General features: G+C 41.9%; 1 protein-coding gene across 3 annotated transcripts in view; it reads left to right on the plus strand.

Annotated features, from left to right (window-relative positions):
• Nucleotides 1–19,835, plus strand: part of SDCCAG8 (SHH signaling and ciliogenesis regulator SDCCAG8) — a 227,839-nt gene that overhangs the window by 175,505 nt on the left and 32,499 nt on the right. The window lies entirely within an intron of this gene.

Genomic DNA, 19,835 nt, shown 5'->3' on the forward strand with positions numbered 1-19,835 from the left:
AACAAGGGATACATGTGTTGGGCCAAGACGTTTTCTTTATGTGTGGATCACCTGATTTGGCGTGCCACATCATTTTTCTTGGACAAAGCACCCCAAAATTGCATCTTTTGATGCACTCAGTTTTGGTTTCTCTGAAACAACTGAGGACATAGAGACACTTGGGAAGCAGCCTCCATGGGGAATTTGCCATTTTAATGACCCTCTCCCCCTAAATCTGTTATCGTTATTTCATGCACACCTAATTTGACAGACTTTTTTTTTTTAACTCAGCTTTGTTGATTCTTTCTAAATCATTCTACTTGGTTTTCATAGACTCAGCAAACTCTTTTTTTAACAATCATATTTCTGAGTTCACTAAACATTGAGTTATGCTTATGTAAGCAGCATGAAGAGGCTTGGGAAGAAACACACTGACTCTGGGAAGTATAGCACAACTGGAGGGAGCAGAAGCACCCAGACACACTGAGAGTAACAGTCAGTGGCCATCAGAGTTGAGTGTCCCCTGGAGGTCATTCAGTCCTTTTAACAGAGAGTCAAGAGAAGTGTTGCTTCATTAGGTGATCAGCGTGAGTGCCCGTCCATACAGAGAGCATCTACCGTTCTTTGGAAGGAGTCCTAGAGTCAGACGGAAGATATATGACATACTAAGCTAGTTTTATAAGAGGAATCTGCATTGCATTCTCCGTGCACAAGTTTTCCCTTTGTACCAGAGGGGAAGCAACCAAACTGGAGGCAGAAGGAAGAGAACTTTCTTTGTTCTCTCTTTGCTTTCTTTTCCCCCGGGTTAAGAAGGCCAGCTCCACACCACTCAGAAGTTGGACCAGTGGAGCATTCTTATGCCAAGGAAATTTTCCACAACTGCTTGGCAGTAAAAGCAGTGGCCACTGTTCACCCTAGAGAATTACCCGTCATGTACAGATTTTTGGATGACCTGCTTCTCAGTTGGGGATGCAGCCCTGCTTTATTTAGGGAGTTGATCTGCTCCTTGCATAGAGTCCTGGAAAGACTGCTTTCTTTGGAGGTTGCACTGCGGAAAATGCAAGTGGTTTCAAAATGGGTTTAGATAAATTCTTGGATTAAGAACCCATGCCTGGTTTTTAAAGGGTACTATGAATGCATTAAGTCTCGTTCCTAAATAATGAACGAACAAACCAACAAATAATGAACAACTATCCTCTCTCTCTAAATTGAATAGAATCCTTCCACTTTTCCTTTTGTAATTTTTTTTTGTCCGAGCATCCATTCCATCTTTCCTTTTTAATTAGGTCACAGTATTTATCAAGATGATGATTATAGCGCACAGCTGCTTCACACACAAAAAATGTGCTATATAACTTCCTCTTCACTCCCTTGCTGCATTTGCTGCGGCCCAAAGGGGTGGGGCAGCATTTTCCATATGTAGTCTGTGGACAATCCGTCCTACAAAATGGTCTTTGAAAAAAAGGAATGCAAGATGTTTTAGTCTGGGGACAGATTGTGTAAACTATTCACTCTTTGGAGAGTAAAAATGCACATTAGTGTATTAAAAACCTTGATAAGTCTTAGAAATTATTCACCATTTTTAAAGTTTAAGTTGGCTTTAATTAAAATAATAATATAAATAAAAATATTTGTGAAAATGTAAAACTTTACGGATAAGGGTGAAGCTGTGGGATGAAGGGCTGTGCACTATTGCACAGGGGTGGTGTTGGAGACATATCAGCAATCTAAGTGTGGAATGACCCACTGTGGCACTTCACAGACGACCTCAATAATTTCTCCCTGACTTTGCAGTCATCTTTCATCCCTCACCCCTCCTGTTCCAACCCTGGTTTTATTTTCACTTTATTTCCTTTACGCTCTGGCGTGTGGCATGATTACCAAGTCCATGCTTTGTAACTCATAGGCAGGAAAGGCTGCTCGAGGCTGCAGCTGTTGCGTACACCCACACTGCCAAACATGGCGTCTGTGATCTCCAGGGGAGACTTGAGGTATGGTTAATCAGGCTCCTGAGACTGTGTCCAGGAATGGACGTGGAGAGGAATAAGTCCCGGAGGACTTCCTGATCTCTGTACCCCCTGTCTGTCTATGATGAGCAAGGAGAGTAAGCCTCTCTTTTTTCTCAGTTCATGGGCTCTCAAAAGGGATTTTTGTTGTTACGGTTTTCCTCCTTCTCTGGGATCTAGAATCATTTCTGAATATACAGAGAAAGAAAATTGGTGTTCATTAATTTATTAATTTGTTCATTCCCTGTTTATACATACACTGTTCAGATGTTTGCTGAGTGCCAACTATGGTAGCAGGGACCTGTGGTAGGCTTGGGGATTAAAAAGATACATGAGACATAACCTTTGTCTTGGAGAATGCATGCTCCCAGAGCCTGGAATACCCTTCCCTTCTCTGCTGAGAGACCTCTTATTTCTCAAGAGTTAGGTCAGCTGTCATGTCTTCAATGAAGCCTTCCTTAACTCCACTCTCCGCAAAACACTTTGTTCAAACACCACTTGGATCGAGCACGCAGGGACGTCAATTATTCTCGAATGCCTGACTCATTAGACTGTGAACTCCTTAAGAACAAGAGCCACATGCTAGTCATCTTTGTTTCTCTAGCACGTAGCCCAGTGCCAGGCACTTGGAAGGCACTTACTGAAAGAATATGCAATCTTTTTTATCTTCTAGCACGTCTTTTTCAGTCTCCCAAAACTGTAGAAGGGAGAAAATAAAGAGACAAAAACAGAGTTCGATGTGTACGTACAACTTTTTTTATATATACATTTTATAACCTCTCATCTATATCCTCACATTTGGAAAAACTACTCAATGTATGTGTTAATTCCTATCACTAAGTAATATAAATCTAAAGTTTTATTGTGTACTGGTGTACATCCAGTGAGCACTCAATAAATATTAATCACAACTATTAAATAGGCTTTGATCTCATTAAAACTAGAATGGCTCCCTCCCTCTATTTAGGGCATTTAACTACTCATTGTGTTATTAGTTGGTCCTTATTCTGCAAGATTTTTTTTTTTTTAAAGATTTTATTTATTTATTTTTTCCCCCCAAAGCCCCAGTAGATAGTTGTGTGTCATAGCTGCACATCCTTCTAGTTGCTGTATGTGGGACGCGGCCTCAGCATGGCCGGAGAAGCGGCGCGTCGGTGCGCGCCCGGGATCCGACCCCAGGTCGCCAGCAGTGGAGCGCGCTCACTTAACCACCAAGCCACGGGGCCGGCCCTATTCTGCAAGATTTGTAGGTCATGTTTAATGGAGCTGCTTGCTAAGGTGGTTAGCAGTTACATAAATGACTTTGACTTTACCATTTTATGACAGTCATTTAGATTGAGTTATATCTTTTCCAAGCTTTTGGTTTCCCCAGTGGCCTGATATATTGAAGAAGGATTTTTAAGTTGCACATTTTGTGAGTTTTTTTTAATCAGCCAAATTTGACATTTCACATAACGCTAGTGATTTCTGTATCGTAGATGAAGGAGATACTAGAGAATTGAGGCTGGGAAACATGCTGCTTCTTTTATGTGGCCAGGCACAACAGCCCTTGGGAGATGATCCTTGGAAAGAGATTTTCATTTCTTGCTCGAACCAAATATACTTAACTTCTGTACCTTTCCCACTTTAAAATAATCATTTCTGTCACCTGTATGTGGAAGTGCTCCTGCAAATGCAGTGTCAGTGTTGCATTTCATATTTCTTACTTTGAATTATGCCATGATGTTCACCTGCAGGGTTAACTCCTGCGGGGCCTGGCTGGATTGTAGAGTCCTGGACCCCTGTTAGCTTTTTGCCTAGAACAGGGAGGCCTAAGCGCCTACAAATGAGGCAGCCCAGGCGGCCTCCTTAGCCCTTTTCTCCCAGGTCCACTCTGCCATCTTGGAGTTCTAGATCTCCCCCACCTCATTATGGGAAGTAAATGACCCCAAGTGAAGGCTGGAAACTATGTTTGAGCCTGATCTCCAGATAGCTCCCGTGAGAACTACTTTCAGGGTAGGATTTGGTGGGGTGAGGAGGGGTAGGATTAACAGGAAATCTGAGCTGTCACTAGAGGCAAGCATTCCTTAATTCCTGGCGGTTAGTCACTCCCTCCTATTTCTATGGTACATGTTTCTATTTTCTAGCACCTGGAGCACTGTATTCTGGCATTTTATGTCCTTCTCTCTTAGTAGATTGTGAAGTCTTCAATCAGTCTCTGAAGTCCCAGTGTATAAAGCTATGTTGAATTAGTGAATAATTCTCTAGGGACCAAAATTATTTTAGTTTAAAAGCTGTTAGCTAACGATTAGGATTAATATATGCTGATTCCATATGTGTCCTCATTCCTTTCCGCCAAGCCTTTAGGATTTGAACTCACCTGCCTTTATTGGCTATTTTTCAACCCTTTGAAGATACAGTATGGTTTGGTCCATCCACACAAAAGTGATTAATACCTGTTATGTGATAGGAGCCGCAGGCCATGGAGATATAGAAGATAAGTTAGATAGTCACTGCCCTCCAGGGATTCTTGTTCACGGGAGAGAGAGGTGTAGAGCCCTCACTCTCACTCCACCAGCCCCAGGTGGTAAAGACTTTAGTAGAGATATGCACAAAGCAGCATAGGGTCACTGGAGAGAGGCACAAATCCAGCCTGGGGGACGGGGACGGTAGGGAACTTTTTGGAGGAAGGGATGCCAAGACTTAACTTCAGAGGATGCGCAAGGCTGCATGCCAGGCAGAAAGGGAAACTGGAGGACAGCCCTGAAGAGAGAAGTGACGGCACGTGGTGTAGGAACCACAAACAGGTCATTGTTGGTGGATGCACTGGAGATCCACGCCAGGGATCTGGCTCTTTGTCCTGTAGGTATTGGGGCGCTGATGAAGAATTTGAAACAGGGCACAACAGCAGATTTGCATTTCAAATAGCTCACCCTGGTGGCACCATGCAGGGCAGATTTTAGGGACCAGACGAGGAAGCTAGATAGGAAATGATGAGTGCCTGAGATAGAGAAGAAGAGGAGGGCATGGACTGGAGAACTATTTAGGGGGTAAAATTGGCTACCAATCATTGGGATATGAGAAGTGAGGAAAAAGTAGGAGTCAAGTAATTTTTTTCCCCTAACTATTACTGTTAGTACCTGTTTCTTTGGTCTAAATCACAGTGACATTTTTTATGTCTCCGAGAATGATCCTGCAGAATACCTTAAAAGCCAATGATTTTAAAATGACATTTGTTGGTCATATCTTCATTTGCTTTAAATTTTCCCTCGTCTACATTTTACTTTCAAATTTATATATCCTTTATTTCTGTGACTATTCAAACTAGATCTATAATTTTTTTTTTTCCTGAGGAAGATTCACCCTGTACTAATATCTGTGCCAATCTTCCTCTCTTTTGTATGTGGGTCACCACCACAGCATGGCTGGCGAGTGGTGTAGGTCCATGCTCGGGATCCGAACCTGCGAACCCAGGCCACCAAAGCAGAGCGAGCTGAACTTACCCGTTAGGCCATGCGGCCAGCCCCCAAACTAGATTTATAATTTTCACAATTAGTACTTTAAATCCCAAGAAATGGTGTCAAGAATTATATCAGAAGAGAGATTGTAGCTGCCTTACCACCTCCTAACATTGCCAATGTATGGCCTTCCCTCATCTCCCAGCCAGGCTGACCTCTCCTCCGCAGTACACCTACCATACACCTAGCACTGTTCTTGGTGCTAGGTAAAAGAGTCCTCCCATACAGGCCCACCTAAATAGATAATAAAATAGAGTGATAATATATAACAATACTTCTCTTTGTCCAGTCTTAGTATTCAGACTCTAAGAAGTAGTATTATTTCTAAGAGAAGGACATTGAAAATCATCAAATTGAAATAATAAATAAAATCATCAAAATGTCCAACATTGGGAGATCAATTACATAAACAGTTTACATGAATTCCCTACAATGGTATTCTAAAACGCCAATAAAATCACTTGTTGAAAAAAATAGTGTTTATTGACTTGACAAATGTTCAAAGTATATCTCCAAGGGAAAATAAGATACAAGTAATATATATTATATGATTCCATTTTTTTGAAAAAAAAAAAGGAGATAGATATAGATATGTACCCAAAATATATCTTCTTCACACTCTAGTCCACACACATGTGGACTCAAATTTGGCCCATGCCAACTTGTATGTAGAGCTCAGCATCTCTTCGAGTTCCCGGAAAGATTTCACATGCACAAAAGCACTGCTGATCAGCATAGACTTCACTGATGCTGTTATTAGAAAGAAGATGGAGAACATGTACACCACCATCCCTTAGAAACAATGTAACAATCTCCATTGATACTTAGTTCTCTCCTTCAAGGTCCTTTCTAGGCTGAACTTTTTTCCTCTCTCCTGCTTCCCCCTTTCCCCATAACTTTCAAATTCTTTGCTTTCTCATGTTCTGGGAACCACAAATTCCTTACCTCTCTATTATACAGAAAAATGCAACTCTGCCACCAGTCTTGCCTCAAATGTACATAGATTCAAATTAGCCTATATCCCAAGTAAAAAGTAAATTTAACAATTTAACATTGCAACCTTGTATACACACACACACACACACATACACACACACTCACATACTAAAAGAAAGTTTAATAAAACAGGACTTACCTTTACTATGCAATCCATATTTTCTATTTTATGATCTACTAGTGAAAAACTCGGCCATTGAAGGCCATCTAATGACCACAAAACTTCAGCATACCCCTTTGGGATCTTACTTCTCAAATTGTTAAATTATTTCTTCCAAATACTGAGTGAATATGTTTTTTTCTATCTTGTTACACACCTGTGTATGCACATGAGCATGTACACACACTCACAAGCACACACACACAACAGGACGCACAAGAATGTTACACATTAGCTGTCTCTAGGCAGTGGGGTTATTAATGTTGTTTACTTGCTTCACATTTTCCAATAATTTTTCTAAGTTTTCTGCACTGAACATGTGTTACTTTTGTAAAAGGAAATGAAAACAGTAAAAAAAAAAAAAAAAAAACTCTCAGCTCAGGTTCTGTTCTTCTTGGAAACCTTCCCTGACTCATCCTTTCTAAGCAGGGTTCAATCCCTCCGTCTGTTTTTCCACTTTGCCCTTTTGATTTCTTTTGCCCATCACTTATATCATTGCCTTATAATGGTCTGTTTTTATCATGTTTTCCTCCTGGTTCTGAGACCCTTCCTCTTCTGTTTGGTCCATCACCATCATAGACCACTTCACCCTTCCCTCGGCGACAAGATTCTTAAACGGAAATCCATAGATAGGCTGTTAATCTCCAGAAAATGTATGCAGAATTTAATGTTTACTCATTCTTTTTCTGAAAAGCAGATCCAGTTAGTTTTTGAGTGCCTGTGTTGTGCCAGAGCCAGCCTGGTGGTCTAGTGGTTAAGATTCGGCATGCTCGCCATCGTGGCCCGGTTTGTTTCGCGGTCAGGGAACGCCACCCATCTGTCGGTTGTCATACTGTGGTGGCTGCATGTTGCTGGGGTGCTGAAAGCAAGATGGAAAAAATTGGCCATGAAAACCCTGTGAATAGCAGCGAGCACTGGCGCCGGAAGGGGAGAGGATGGTGCAGAAAGACCGGTGGGGTTCTGCTTTGCTGTACGCAGGGCCGCTAGGAGTCGGAATCCACTCGACGGCACTAACAACAACATTGTGCCAGGCAAGGTGCTAGATCTGACCTTCATCAGACTCTTGAAATGTTGAAGAGTCCGTCACCCAGTGTTCTCTATACTTACCCTGTCTGTCTTCCTTGTCTAGAGTATAAGTGCCACAGGCCAGGACTGGTCTGTCTTGCTCATCACCTTCCTCCTGCCTAGAACAGAGTCTGGAACACAGGAGGCACTCAAAAACTGTGACATCATGGATGACAAGGCGTGATGAGGTAGAAAAGACCTTTATTTTATTATCCCCATTTTTCAGAGTTGATTAAATATCACGATGTTCCTTGAGGAAGCAGGAAGTAATCAAAGCATTTTAAGACTGGGAATTCAGCCTGGGCTTTACACTCAGTCTCGTCACAAAATTGGTCTTGAAGCAGGTCCTGATTTGGCGCCTGGGTGGGCGTCTGTCTTCTTGTCTCTCAGGCTGGACTCGGTGGTCATCTAGGCCCTTCTGACTCTGAATTACACTCTTCCCGGCTGGCTCAAGGCCAGCCCGGCCCAGCAAGGTCATATAAAAGCCCAGTCTCTGGCCTCTTGGGTTAGAGAATGTGCGCCGCTCTTGAGTTTGACTTTCCCTTGGCTTCGTTCAATGTGGTTCATCCTGTTTTTGAAGGTAGTTTGTTCCACAGAAACCAGACAGGGTGTGTTTAAATAGTAGGCTGATGTCTCAGTGTAGCATATTGGCCCACTGAGATCTACAAGAGTGTGAATCACAAACCCGCCTCTGTGCTTTTCTGATACAGTGTGAATGTTCTGGATGGAAGAAAATCCTGTTCAGAATGATCAGGTTACCTCATTTTGCCGTCAATCATATTTGAAATGTTAAGTTGGTAGAATAACTGCTGTTCCTGGCTAAGCAGATTCTTTCAGCTGTAGCAAAATATCTTTAAAGTCAGGCAATTCCGTCTCTAATCCAAATTGTATTTGGTTTGTTTTCTCCAGACTATGGATATGCTGGGACTGTGTGTTTAAAGTTCAGCTTTGTGTGTGGTATTCCTGTGACAATTTCAGTACATAAAATAAGATGTTTACAAAAGCCAGCCTGAGACCGATACTATACAGCCGTTTAGCAGCAAATTTCTACTCTGGGTATTTAACAATAATTGGGATCTTTCTATTGGCTTTGCATAAACTCAGATTAGTAGTAAAATCTAAGTACCAGCCCATTTGGCAAACTCTTACACTTCAAGCCGTCACAAATTTGCTTCTGATTGTGCTTTTCATTCACACCTAGCTCAGATTTTTTCCTGATGCTTTTTTAAATCCTCTCATTTACATACTGTGGTAAATTTAAAATGAGAACAGATGAATGCTGCTAAACTTTCTATTTCACTGATGAATATGGTATTTTGCTTCAACTATCTAGCTGTTATATATTCAGTGACCTTTAAAACATGAAATAGATACTTCTCTTCTTATATACCGTGCAAGATGGATTATTAGTATTGTCTTCCCTTTGAGATGATGAGTCTGAGACAGAGGCCAAGCAGAGCATCTGGGAACTGACTGTAACGGGGCTCAAATTCAGAGCTTCCTGTTCGCGGGCTCACAGCTATCATCTGGGCCTAGAGGCCTCCCCACATGTGGTTATCCTGGAGATGGGAGGTGAGGCATCCTTTCGGAATGCAGTTCTCCCTGCTCTGCAGTCCTAGTGCCCCACAGCCTAAGTAGTTGTACCCATTTGAGTATGTTACATGGTATATTTTAAGTCCCAGTAAGAAAACAGTAGTGTTTTTTGAGTGGCTAATATGGTTTTGGCTCCAGCTAAGTGTAATATGTTATCTCATTTATTATTATTAATAATAATAATCTTTTCTCCAGAGGAGCAAAGTGAGGCTTGGAGAGGTATCAAAGAAAAACCAGAGCCTGACAGGAGTTACAGTCATAAAAATAGACTTGATTCAAGACTGTTGCAATATGGGGAGAGAGACCTCAGTGTAGAACCGGGATTGGTTTCAAGTCAGCAAGGAAAAGTGGGGGGTTATAGCCAAGGAGCAGGATGGGGGCAGGAATCGGTGGATAGAAAATTACTGAGAAGAAATATCAGGAGTCAGGGGAGATTCTGGCTAAACTGACCCAACAGGATTCTTCCTGAGGGCAGGCCAGGGCGATCAGATGTCTCCTGGGGGATGGTGGGGGATGAGGAATTTTGATCAGATATCCAGGTTGATCAGATATCAAGGGTGGAGAATTCTCTCTACACTGACAAGACTCTTGCTAAAACTGGGCGATGCAGGCCTGACAAGGGTGGACACTGAAGCCCAAGGTCAGAGCCTAGTTGAGAAGAGGGCTCAGAGGAACCTGACTGAAGTTTGGTTGAAGAGAGTCTTTGTGGTCAGAGGTTAGACTATTAAATAACCTAGATTTCTAAAGCCCATGCTCTTTCTGTACCCACACTGTCTTCCTGGTTACTTTGACCTGTACTCCCCACCAGAGGATGAGCAGCTCGAGGAAAGAGTCCTTTATTTGTTCCTACATCCTGCATAGTGAACAACACATCACTTCGTACCTGATAGGCCAATTATCTGGTCAGAATTTCAATAAATGTAACACATGTGCCATCCATTGTGCTGGGCATGTGGGGGGTCAGAGAGAACTTCCTAGGGGAGGTAGGAATAAATACTTGATGAAATGAACAGAATCCACTGTCACATTACTTTGTACCAGTGTCCATTTTAGATCCATTAACCAAAATCAATATTAATTTAAGTTATATACACTATTTAGGATAAAATGCCATAATTCCTAAGACAAGAAAAATCTAGGACTCGTTTTTAAAGAAAAGTGCAACAATTGAAAGAAGGGAATCTTTTTATTTCAGAATAAAAGGATAAAAAGTATTAAAAACTATAACAAAAAATTCCTAGGGAATTTTGAGGTTTTATTTCACTCTAACATGAAAAAGTGGACCAGTTACTCAACACTTAATTGCTTTATTTCTGTCTCTCTTGCTCACACTCAATGTGCTAAGAGACTAGAGGCTCTGAAATTTAATAAATGACCCTAATTCAAAATGTCCTATTCCAAATTTGGCTTGATAGAAAGCCAAGCTGTTGTCACTATATCTCACTTTAGGCAAACCCAATGTATTAAATTCAGATTTACAAAATGAATTAGTTAAGTGGTCATTCTTCACTTAACAACATAACTCGTTGTAGTAAGTTCCCCTTGTAATGCTTGTAAACGTGATTCAGTTTATTAGAACCCCTCAGTCTGTGCTGCATTTCAAGGGCAGAGTACATTTGATAATGTTACCCAACAAACCAAATTTGTCACAGTATTTGGTGGGGCACTGTCCTGGGCCCTGAGGAAATAAACAAGAGGTTTCTTGAAGAGGTTCAAACAGAATGGTCTCTGAACTCGAGGCATGCATGTTCTGGGAGGAAGGACCAGTGGAGTGGGTGATGGCTGCGCCAGGGGCCCCGGGGAGCTAAGAGCATGGGCTCTCTTCTTTGGCCTTCATCATCCTAGTTTTCTGTCTCCTCTAACTTCTTATCCACTGGATGGACCAGGAGCATGCAGAGTGAATCTTGGTGGAAAGCTCGAGTGGGCAGGTTCCGTTTTCATCCTCGATCCTTCCCTGGCCAGTGGGGAAATTCCCTCATTAACTCTGTGGCCGGCCCAGGTCATGCAGGTCATCCAGCTCACTGGGCCGTTCAAGTTATTCAAAGCTAAAAGATGTGGGGCATTTTAGGGGATTAGTTTAACGAACCTGCAGAATTAGTCAGATGACAAATTCGGGGATATAGTGGCAAAATACGTAGTATTTTTTTAAAAATGAATGCCTCCAATTGTAATGAAACCAGTATGAGAGAATCGGCTTAGAGAAAATGACAAAAGAAATTTGAATGAGCTGTTAGCTGTCTCTGTAATTCTTTTCATGCAGATTCATAAGGAAAACCAGTCTTTTGCTTTTATTTTTACAGCAATGTGCCTAGGTCTAAGTTGATCATTCCCAGCACTGAAAAAAAAAGGCAAGGGAAATAGTTTACTTGTATGTATTTGGTGAGGGAAAGGTTATTTCTTTTTTTCTTTTTATTTTGGGGGCAATCTTCTATCTTTATTCCCTCTTTCTTATTGTGCTTTTTATTCTTAATGTGGACATTTTAGTCTGATCTTATTTAACTTTCTGTTGTAGAATGGGGCTTGGAAGAGCTAGAGTTCAGCTTGAAGATCTTTTGGTTGATGCTATTTTTTTAATAAATGTTAAATACACTCATCACACTGTCTTCTAAAGAACATTTGTTTTTTAAGGGTCTTTGTGCATTCATCTGGGGAAAAAAAGCAACCAAATCTGCTTTATTCAAATTCCAAATCCTAGGGGAGCAGATTGCCACAGAATATACAGTGATGAACTTCCAAAAAGGAAAACGGATAGAGGGGGCATAGGTATTTATCCCACACGCTAGAAACATTAATGCTTTGTGAGTAACAAATGGACCTTCTATTCTTTTTTGGTCAGATGCATCTTGCTTTGTAACAGTTTATTGATTATTTCATACTTTTTCTTTATGGAAAGAATCTCATAAATATTCAAATTCAGAGTGTATCTATTCTGTTGATCCTCAAGACATGAAAAAATTTCATTCTCGGTGTCACATCAACAGCGATAATTATCACAAAACTAAAAATAATTCATTTAAATGTCCACATTGTTTAATAGTTGGTTTTAGATGCAAGGCATGGTTCTTTCCTTTTAAATTGATCATTTATAGCTGATAATTTCCAATGTAATATAGGAGCCCTGTAGAAAATATAGGGAAAGTTTCCACCCTTTAAGTAAAAATGTGTTTGCTTTGCTTGGCCCGTGAGTTTCCATATTTGCACCAGCTTCCCATTGTTGACTGGCATCGTGGGTTGAGAAATCGTTTTTCAAATACAGTGTATTTATTTCTGGACTTTCTAATAGTAGCAGTCCTTGTGCAGACGTGACGTTTGTAATGCTGCTGGGTGATGGCAAAGTACAGTATATAAGTCCAATTTTTCGTTAGTTTTATAAAGCTTTTATCCTTAACACATTGATTTGTCACTCAAAATTGATTCTTAAAAGAGATCATTTCTGTGTTTACATAATTGCAACCTCAGGCGTGCGTTATGAATTTCATTTGGCACTCTCCACCCCTCTGTTAAGTGGTTAGCAAGGGTGGTGATTATGGTTTACAATACGAGGAAACCAAGAGACAGGGATTTTACTGACTTACACTGTGAGACGGCATTGCTGCCAGACTGTTATGTGTTTCTTCTCTTTTTGGCTGCAGTGCCCAAGGTGTCTCTCTCTGTCACAAATATAATCATCAAGTCTTCTGGTATGGATAGCGATCTCCCTGTAGGGACCTTCAAAATCCATCCTGAAATGAGTGCCCGGGGGCACAAGACGGAGTTCCGTTTGATCTTGACTTTTGTGTGGGTCTGGACAAGTTACTAATTTTAGGAGCATACTTCTTATGAAGAAGTCTGACAGTTCAACAAAGGTGGTCTTAAGATCTTTGCTACAAGGGAAATTCATCCACACCGTTAGCCCCCCTGGCCCAGGACCCTGTCTCTTCTCTCACTCAAGGCCTCTTGGTTCCTGGCCGTCTTCTTGATTCCCTGGTTAGTCTGACAGCCATTGAACATTTTAAACCTCTTGCTACCATGTACAGATTTCCTGACACCCCTTACAATAGCGATGATTATTATATAGTATGTAATTATGCAACATATAATAAATATATAATAACAGTTATCATTATAATTATTACCCTTATTATAGCAGCAGCTAACTTTAGCTAGTACTTACTGTGCACCAGCCGTTGTTCTTGTTCTAGGCACTTTCCTTTGTTAACACGTTTAATTCTTATAACAACTGCACAAGACAAGTACTAGCATTATCCCCATTTTACCAATGAGGAAACTGAGGCACAGTGAGGTTAAGTAACTGGCTCAAGGTTACCCAGCTACTACATGACAGAGACGGAACTTGAACCCAGGCAGAGCTGCTTCCAAGTCTATGAAGAAAGGATCCTGATGTGAACAGTATTTTAGCTTCCATGATAGCAATTTTTTAAAAAAATCTCCTCCTGTAATTCCAATAAGATATGACGTGGAGTCCATTCTGGATGGAGTCCCAACATACGTGCCTTAAGCTGTTGCATACATATCTTAAGCTCGAGGATCCTCTGTCTATATGTGAAAATCTTATGTTCTAATAGATGGAAGAAAATGTGGTAGGGAGAGTAAAATATCAATAGTTCAAATATGTTTATGTCACCTTAAATTTAAGGCAGATTGATGGACAGTGAGAAGAAAAAGAAGGGAAGCAATAATTTGAAATAAGAGATGGCAGAAAGGGCATTCAGTAAAATCTTTTTTTCCAATAATAAAAGAAATCATTCCTAGTTATTGACAGTTTACTCTGACATTACACAAGTTGCTCTCCAAATCTCTCCCGATTTACAAACAAGGAAACTGGGGCTTGGAGGGAGGGAATGTGACCCCCGTTGCATAGTCATAAGAGGTGAAGCTAGGACTTGAGCCTGACCCCAAGGCCTGTGCCCTCTCTGCGACACCTCACTGTCCTTCTGCCTCTGACAAGAAGACGGTCATAGGGACCCAGAGAATCAGTGGCTGTCGGGGGGCTTGTCAAGAGGCGGTCAGATGGAAGCCTGAGAAGTGTTGCCAGGAACAAAAGTCACTGAAAAATTAGAGGAGCACTACGAAAAGGCTGACAGGGGAAAATACTTGTTCCTAAGGGGAAATAAATCACACAGCCTTGTGGAAGAACAGGAGTGGAAGGAGGTGGTAAAATACTTAGGAAGTTAATATGTTTCTAATCAGTTTGCACGTGCTTTTGAGTATGTTCATGCTTTTCATTTATTGCCACACAGTGGTGATGTGGTAACTCCAAACTTTTTAGGAAAACTTTGTACTGCCAAATATCACTGTCACACCAGGGTTTATGGCAAATATGTTGCGTTTTGTTTGTTCCTTTTTTAGGCTTTCTCTGCCTTTCTCCTTTCTGTTACCATGGCAATATTAATGTTACTGATCTGGGTGGAGCATCATGTTATTCACCAGTGTGGCATAAATTAGATTCATAAAAATCTATTTAATAGAGCAATTTATCAGGTGTTAATAATGTACATATGTTATATATATATATATTTATTTTTTGGTCACCAAATATAGAGGCCTCTACTTAAGGTAATCAATAAAGAGGCACAATTGTTTTCGCAAAATGCATGGTTTCTCTCTCTTTTTTTTGCTGAGGAAGATTCGCCCTGAGCTAACATCTGTGCCCATCTTCCTCTATTTGGTCGCCACAGCTTGGCTGCCGACGAGTGGTGTAGGTCTGTGCCAGGGAACTGAACCCAGGCCACCAAAGCGGAGCACACCAAACTTAACCACCAGGGCACGGGATCGGCCCCTGCATGGTTTCTTATTTTAAACACAAAGTTTGTGCAGTGGGCACTACTTTATAAAGGAGGATCCATAGGATCTGCAAGAGGACGTTTGTCCATTTTCCCAGAGGCTGCAGGCAAGAAGGGCACTGGTGCCAGCCAGGAACGGTTGCTGTGATGGAGCCCAGCTTGTGGTGAGTGATCACCACCACAACAGGGGAGACACCAGAAATGTCCTGTTCTCAGAAAGCTGCAGCAGATCAGTCTTGAAGAAGATCTAACAGGACATTTAACAACAAACAAAGATGATTCAGAAGATAAATGGCCCAGCTCTCCATTTCCACAAGCCAGTGGTATTGCAGGTCCAGTTGACTGGGGCCAAGTGTGAATGATGCCCGTTCATTATTGAGAAGTGGGTGCAGAGGCTGGAGGTGGGAGCTTACTTAACTTTCTTTCCGTAACGTCGCGTCACACAAATAAGCTCCCAAGCCCAGGTCTCCCTGGATGGTTTTTTCTCCTTTTTCTTATGTGTGCACTCCCACCAGCAAACCCTTGGGCTTGCTGCCTTTCTCAGGTGGTTGAAGTCGGTGGCCCTGTAGCCGACATCCCTCAGTGCCCCTGAGGGGGAACCACAATTCCCAGCGTGGCAAGCCTGTTGTAGCTTATCGCTTAATTATTATACCTATTTAATGCCGCTTAGAACGTTGTCAGCTGTTGAGAAAAGGTAATTATCACTAGTCAAATGAAAAACACTTTTTTGGCTGCCTTACGGATACACATTTTACTGGTACCTTGATACATAATGAAGCCTGATAGCAAAACTTTTGCTCGTCTCTTCTTCAAGCCACAGCTGTTTCCCTGCTAAATTCATCCCATCTGTCTTCCCTTCCGTAAAGCTGTAGGCAGTATAGCATAAGTACAGAAGCAGTTCAGTGCTATTTTGGATAAACATAGCTGAAATTTGAATCTTTGCCATTTGCGATGCACACATTTTGTTTTACTGCTGTAAAGAGAGCTGTCAAAATACAACTACATGGATAATTTACTAAAATACAGTCAAATGTAAGGTTGATCAAAGAGAAAGTGCGTTGGGTCAGTCTGGCTGTTCCCGTGTGTGCTCTGAGAGGCGCCCCTGACCTCGGGACTCGGCGAGCTCCAGTTGGGGAGAGCAGCATCTGAAGTCTTTACGTTCATCCTGCAGCGTGGGTTCAGGAGTTACCGGTTCCTTGTGCCTGTCTGTGTCATGCCTTGCAGAGGCTTTGAGAGGCTTTAGAGGTCCACTTTCTTAGTCTCCAAAAATATTTGCATCAGTGGGAAACATCTTCTCTTTCTTGGCACGTCCAGTCAGATTTGAGCTACATTACCATCCTACTGGGTTGTGAAATGTATTGCACTGAAACCTTCTTTACCAGGGAGACAATCTATTTCATTTACATCCCATTCCTTATTTCTGAGTTACTGGCGCATATAAATGTACTGTTGTGCCTTTTTTTAATCAATAGTACACAATGCTTTAGAGTCAACAGAAAAGTTTTCTTGAATGAATTCCTCTTCTGAATTCTAAGGCACTCACTCACCTGGACCACTCTCCTCACACGTTTACTGCTTTCTTTTTCTCACGTGGAAAGGTCTTTTTGAGGCCCAAATGGAGAGTGACCTCTTTGAGGGGAGGGGCCCATATCTAATATGTTCTGGTAACTACTGTGGCCAGAACTCACAAAATGTCTTTGGACTTCTGTTTAAACAAAGGCCACTGAAACACACCATCTTTGGGATGAGACCAGTAAGTGATTTCTTCATCTAAAGTTTAGATTTAACTTGCCTCCTTTCCACCAGTGAGGTTTCTCTCCTAGCACTCTTCTAGAAGCATCTTTGCAAAATTCCCACGAATGTGGATCCTGTTAACAACTACACAACCTCCTTGGAGTGAAATCTTATGTGTTTTGTTCTCCGCTGTTTCCCAATACCCAGCAGAGAAGACATTGCAGGCTTCGGTAAATATTTATTGAACAAATGAATGAGCAAATAAGAGAACAAATGAATATGGTGCTGTTCTCTTCACATTGCCTTCAAGTCCCTGCCTCGTGGTCAGCTAGAAAACACCAGCATCTGTAGCAAAATCATAGTTCTGCTGGGTCCCCAGCTGCTGCCAATGAAATTATTTTCCTAGAAAGTCCCCAAGGCCTTTTCTGCACCAAGGCATTTCCCTCTTTCATCTAGTTTTCTTTTAGCAAAAAAAAAAAAAATAGCCCAGGCTCTTTGGAAGGCAAAGGTAACGTGGCTGCCACAAAAGCAACCAACTCTACTTCAACTGCAGGTGGAAATGGCAGATTTTGCCAGTGGTTCTTCGAAAGCCATCTATATAAAAAGGGTAAACCACGCTTTAAATTTGCGCTGTGGTGCCATCTGATCCCAGGCCAACAGCTGCTCTAGAAGCAATCAGGTCCCCTGTGATGCTGTCATGACGATTCATTCTTTCATGCAACACCTACCTGTGTCAGGCAGTGTGCTGGACGCTGTGGGTACCAGTAAGATTCAGCCCCTGCTCGCAAGGAGCTAACATTTTAGCGCAGGAGACGGACGGTCATGATGCGCTGTGATGAGAGCCATGATGTGGAACACAGAAGGAACACATGTGAAGAGACCAGAAAAGGCTCTGTGGAGGAGGGATGCTTGACCCCTAAGGAGGTGGAATGTATGCAGAGAGTAGAATACGCCACTTTCTCTAATCATATTCTGTGGATTCCACACTGTGGAAGACCATTTTATTTTTATTTATTTATTTATTTTTTGGTGAGGAAGATCAGCCCTGAGCTAACATCTGTTGCCAATCCTCCTCTTTTTGCCGAGGAAGATTGGCCCTGGGCTAACATCCGTGCCCATCTTCCTCTACTGTATACGGGACACCGCCACAGCATGGCTTGACAAGCGGTGTGTTGGTGCGCGCCCAGGATCCGAACCCGCGAACCCTGGGCCACCACAGTGGAGCATGCGCACTTAACCGCAGTGCCACTGGGCCAGCCCCATGGAAGACCATTTTAGACTTAAGACCCAAGATGAGAAGCAGCACATGACTTCTGACCCACCGCCTCATGTTCCCAATATCATGGTGTAGATCTATGCCTTGTTGGACCTCCTGATGGCCCAGCCAGCTAGCCTGGCCTGTTCCTGTGGCTCTCCAGCCCCAACCATCCTGACTCAAGCCACTTCTTATAATGCCTGCACAGCACAATCCCGTCACAGTACGGGCCTCTCAGCAGATTTTTACCTTGGGAGGGAGAAAATAATATACTACATAAAAAAATGTTGTCTATGGTAACATTAATCATTAAACTCACCGTTTGATGAGTTTGTGAGTTTTTCATTAATCCATTGACACCTTCGCTCCATCTTTCTGATAATTCTAGAGCCCATGCTTTGACTCAATTTGCATGGGAGGTACTCTCTGCCGTCCGTGACAGGGAGGATAAACGAGACCATTCTGCCAAATGGGCACGTGCCCACAGAGGCTATTTAAATAGAGATATCTCCTGGAAATACCTGTCCAGGTAATTGATGTGAATTCTCAGGGTTCCTGTGAGAGCCGGCAGGTCTAGAGAGAAGGCTGGAAATAACTCTTTGTTCAGAATCTCCTGAAGAAAGTTGGGTTGCTATGGTCAGATCCTCTTGACCCTAGATTGCTGACATGGTTGCACAAAATGTGTTCGCAGAGGGAAACAAAAGTAGCTATCAAGAGTAACATGGCCCTGATTGACCCTTGATCCTCAGAGTCATGTTTATTTTCAGAAATTCCAATTTAAAGCATGTGGTCGGTATTGGTGGTACTTAAAAATTTTTTTTCTGAGTGTTGTACGCTTAGGCTTTTCAGTTATGCTAATTGTTTACAGGGAGCTTAGATCCTTGTTCCCATCCTCTGCGGTGGGCAAGTTGCTGTGTTGTGAACTTTAACCTTTGCATCTGCCTCTGTCTATTTTTACGAGAGCTCACAACTTAGTGATTCTGTCTAGTATTCAAGCAAATGACTACAAGTGCTTAGGGCGTTCATCTAGCTAGAATTTAATTTGAAAGGGACAAAGACCAATGAATAGTTGTCTGAGACTATGCTTAATATTTCATTGTGCAAGTAAGCCTGCTACCACTTACTTAACTGGGACGCCAGGGAATTACTAAAAATATCCAACTAATACACATTATTAAACATATTTACACACACTGAACTATTTCAAACCAAAAATGCTGGAATAAAGACAAACTAATACTGCGTATTTACATAACACCATAACACCTTTCCTTAGAAAAATCGCAAGCCTTCGCTGACTTACTAAGCTGCACAACACCCCACGAGGTGTGTGGGAAGCAAGGTAGAACAATAAACAAGGAGTCGACGAACGGAGAAAGGCAAGCATGCTTGCAGAGGGTGATAAAGACTCCTGGTGGCGAGCCCCTTGGCATTCAAGTTCAGGTCACCCCACGGTAAGGAAATGTAGCATGAAGGTACCTGTAAATATCACAGGTGATCATGGGTTTTCGTATGCTTCTTTATGCTGTTGTTTTTGTCATCTTTCCAATTTAGACTGAAATCTGTATTTTACTTGAGTTGAATTGACTGGCGTGATGAACTGAAGAGATTCGGAGTTAAGTCTACACTGGACTGTGACAGTTCCTCCTAACCTGGTCACTTAATGCATTGTTTTACTTTCCCTAGGCCCAACTAAATATGATTTCTTTTATTTTTCCTTAGAATTTTTAAAAAAAATTATTTTAGGGAGGTCTTGTTTTTTTATAA

The sequence above is a fragment of the Ceratotherium simum genome, chromosome 36 (assembly GCF_057802395.1).
Source record: "Ceratotherium simum simum isolate JZ-2026a chromosome 36, ASM5780239v1, whole genome shotgun sequence".
Taxonomy (NCBI): Eukaryota; Metazoa; Chordata; class Mammalia; order Perissodactyla; family Rhinocerotidae; genus Ceratotherium; species Ceratotherium simum.